The following is a 4,313-nucleotide window of genomic DNA, read 5'->3' as shown; positions in this document are numbered from 1 at the left end:
CCTGAACAGAACACCAATGGCTTAAACTCTAAGATCAACAATCGATAAATGGAATCTCTTGAAACTGAAAAGGCTTCTTAAGGCAAAGAACTCTGTCAATGGGACAAAACATCAGCCTACAGCTTGGGAAAAGATCTTCACTAACCTAAATGGGACAGAGAGGACTAATATTCAAAATATATAAAGAACTCAAAAAGTTAGACTTCAACAAAAACAAATAACCCAATTTAAAAATGGGGTACAGAACTAAACAGAGAATTCTCAAGAGAGGAATCTTAAATGGCTAAGAAGCACTTAAAGAAATGTTCTGAGTGGTGGCCACCAAGCGAGATCTGTGCAGGGAAATGGAAATGGTTGTGGACTACTTCTATGCATGGGCTCGGTTCTTCAGACTAAAGGAGACTGAAGGCCTTCGGATGCCCAGAGCATGTAGGCCGCCCCTGATGTGGCACCAAATGAAATGAACAAAGCTCCTCAGCCCACAACCCCCCCACTCGCCGAGCCCCCTAGACTCCCACCCACAGCCAGAGTTTCCCCTGGGGTGGTGTTTAGCAAGCCTCAAGCTACACAAATGCACACTCTGTCTCAGTCCTGCCAGCACTTCTGCCCTAGCTGGGACCAGCTCCCTAGCAGTGCAGGGTGTGGCCCCTGCCTGTCCTGGCCCAGCTCCCCATATCTACCCTGCTGGACCCCAAGTAATGGTGATCCCTTCCCAGATCTCGTACTCAGCATCCCAAGGAGCCTACTATATCCCTGGACAGGGACATTCCACATATATTGTCCCAACACAGCAGTACCCTGTGCAACAAGGAGCCCCAGGCTACTGTCCAGGTGCAAGCTCTGTCGAGTTTACCCAGCCCAAGGTGTGCAGCAGTTTCCTACTAATGTGGCTCCTGACCCAGTTCTGATGAACTGACCACCCCAGATTGCTCCTAAGAGGGAACGGAAAACTATCCAAATTCGAGACCCAAAACAAGGAGGGAAGGATATCACAGAAGAGATCATGTCTGGGGCCTGCACTGCCTCCCCCCCAGACAGGAGGCAATCTGGAACCTCAACCCAATGGGGCCGTCTCCTCAGGTTGCTGTCATTATCCAGTCAGATGACCTGTCACCTGTCACAAGGAGCAGCCATTGTGGGGACGGCAGGACTGTCTGGCCCAAGCACAGCCTTAGCACAAAATCTCAGCCTTCGTTGCCTTCTCCAACCCCATCACCAACCCCAATTTTGGAGCAGGGATCTGAGTCTAATCTTGGAGTCCTATCTATTCCTGGGGACACCATGACAATGGAGATGAAACCATTGTCTGTAGTAGAATCAAACCCCATCTCTTGTGAAACTGGGGAGCCATATTGCCTCTCTCCAGAACCCAGTCTTGCCGAACCCATACTGGAAGTAGCAAAGGCAGTCGCGCCATTGACACCTCACAGCTCACCAAGATCACAAAGCCTGGTTCCATTGATTCTAACAGCCAGCTCTTTGCACCTGGAGGATTACTGAGTTGGGGCAAGGGCAACAGCGGAGGCTCAGGAACCAAGCCCTCAGACACAGCATCGGAAGCTACTCATCCAGCTACCTTGAATCACTTTTCTGTTCTTCAGCAAATATTACCCCCACAGAATACAGATAACAGAAGTGTTACACAGAGGAGTAGTTTAAGCGGGAACGAGGTGAGAAAGCTGGGGACCAGGGAGACTGACTAGAACAGAGTGAGCTGGGGGTGGGGTGGGGAGGTGACTGTGGGGACCAATTTGATCATGCCAGAACACCTGCCACCAAAAGAAGTTTTAGCAAAGAAGTAGAGGAGCGAAGTAGAGAGCGGTCATCCCAGCCTGAGAGACTCCTCAAGGCAGCTAGCCTCACAGAGAATCATGGTCGGGATCCTGTGAAGCTGGAAGCCACTCTACCTCCAGTGAGCCCTCCAAAGGCTGCACTCTGCGGATGAGGTGGAGAAGACATCTAAGGCCATCACTGAGGAATATTTCCATCTCAATGACATGAAGGAAGCAGTACAGTGTGTCCAGAAGCTGGCTTTACCCTCCTTGCTCTTCATCTTTGTACGGCTTGGCATAGAGTCCTTGCTGGAGCATAGTACCATTGCTCATGAGCATATGAGGCGAATTCTGTGCCAACTGCACTGTGCAGGGCACCTCTCTACTGCCCAGTACTATCAAGGACCGTATGAAACACGAGAGTTGGCTGAGGACATGGAAATTGATATCCCTCCTGTATGGCTTTACCAGGCAGAACTGATAACACCTATTCTCCAAGAAGATGGAGTGACCATGGGAGAGCTCTTCAGGGAAATTACGAAGCCTCTGAGACCCATGGGCAAAGCTACTTCCTTTTTGCTAGAGATCCTGGGTCTCTTATATAAGAACATGGGTCCCAAAAAGGTTGGGATGCTGTGGCGAGAGGCTGGGCTAAGCTGGAGGAAATTTCTAGGCCAAGACATTGGCTCATTTGTGGCTGAAAAGAAGGTGAACTATACCTTGGGAGAAGAATCTGAAGCTCCTGGCCAGAGGACACTTGCCTGTGAGGAGCTGCATAGGCAGCTAGAGAAGCTGCTGAAGGACAGTGACAGTAATCAACGTGCTTGACTGGATAGAGGTCAACTTGAATGAGCAGCAGATAGCATCCAGTGTGTTAGTGCTATTCTGCAATTATCTTTGAGATTCCTCTCTGAGTGGATGTTCACGTGTTGAAAATGAGAGCAAAACCGTGACAGAAATACCTGTGCAATGAGCAGAAGGAGCTACAAGTACTCTATGCTCTCCAGGTCCTTGTAGTGACCTTAGAACAGCCTGCCAACCTGCTTCGGACATTCTTTGGTGCTCTATATAATGAGGACATGGTGAAGGAAGATGTCTTCTACAGCTGGGAGAGCAGCAAGGACCCTACTGAACAGTAGGGAAAGTGTGTGGCTCTTAAATCTGTCAGAGCATTCTTCAGTTGGCATTGCAAGGCTGAGGACAAGGAGTCTGATTACAATTGATGGCGGCTGGGGAGGGGGACTTGGAGCTATGGACATGTGAAGAACCCAGCCAGCCAGCCTCCTAGACTGCAGTGGTGGCAGTGGCAATGGGTGACTGTAATTCGATGTGTCTTGAGCTAAAAGTGTTTGATGAGGCAGAATGGCTTGAGGCTGCCTGGGGATTCCCTCCAGGATGCTGCCAAGTGTTTCTCTCCTCCCCCAGGCCACAGGTATATACGTATACCTCAGGGCATATGCTCCAGCCCCTGTACCACCCTGCTGCTGCCTGGTCAGGAGAAAGGGGGGCACAGTGCCTGTAATTATTAAACATGAATTCAATTTTTATAAAAGGTAATGTTAAACATCCTTGTTCGTCAGGGAAATGCGAATCAAAACGACGTTTAACAAACTTTTGTATACAACCCAGAACCAACTGACCCAGAACATCATTCCTCACAGTGCTCTGGGCCTTTTTAATCAATTAGCAATCAATAAAATGCTCCTACGTGTTCACAAGCCAATCTGATGGAGGCAATTTATCAGTTGAGCTTCCTTCTTCCCAAGTATATCAAGTAGACAGCCAAGGAAATAACTATCACAGGACCCAAAGTAATGTTCGCTACCACACATAAACAAAAAATGGCCCCATAGTAGATGCAGTATGCTAAGAACATATGAATACTTTCTATGATAATCTAATTTCATTCATATGTAATTCTTCCTGGTCCTCCTTATACATCTATCACGATGTCTTCTGTATTCTCCTGAAACTTACTGCATACTTGAGTTCTATGTGGAATAAAATAGCAAGTTTCTTCCTAGAATATTTCCCCAAATTCAGTCATTCACAGCTGCTTACTTGAGAAATACAGTGCAATAAGAAATGTATGACTTCCAGGTTCTCAATACTGGCTACCATCAAATATGAGTTTGCATTTATATTCAAAACTATTAAATTTAGGGAGACTATACATCTGAAAATACCTTTCAGAATATTGGAATTAGATTGATGTCCCTTAATTTACAAATAAGTTTTTCTGAATGATTATATTGGTTATTATATTTACAGACATATTTAGAGTGCTACCATCCAATGTGTTTCTCCAATTAGATACTCTTTGCATTGAGCTTTTGTTGCTCTGAGACAGCAATGCCAGGCATCAGATGGGATCAGCAATTTATACTGTGGCAATAATGTCCTTAGGCAAAAAGTCTACTTTTCTAGAAGTCATAATGATTTAAAGTTTAGAATCTAAATATGACTGGTTATAAAGTAACTTTAGAAATCATCTCTTATATAACCTAAGTGTACAGGATACATCCATCTATATCATGGAGT

At 46.3% G+C, this 4,313-nt stretch overlaps 1 pseudogene; it reads left to right on the top strand.

Moving 5' to 3' along the window:
• The first annotated feature begins 460 nt into the window (after positions 1 to 460).
• On the top strand, positions 461 to 2,995 carry LOC116902775 (annotated as a pseudogene).
• The last annotated feature ends 1,318 nt before the right edge of the window (positions 2,996 to 4,313 follow it).

The sequence above is a fragment of the Rattus rattus genome, chromosome 6 (genome assembly GCF_011064425.1).
Source record: "Rattus rattus isolate New Zealand chromosome 6, Rrattus_CSIRO_v1, whole genome shotgun sequence".
Lineage (NCBI taxonomy): Eukaryota > Metazoa > Chordata > Mammalia > Rodentia > Muridae > Rattus > Rattus rattus.
The sequence above is the reverse complement of the archived record's forward strand: the minus strand, read 5'-3'. Positions and strand labels throughout refer to the sequence as shown.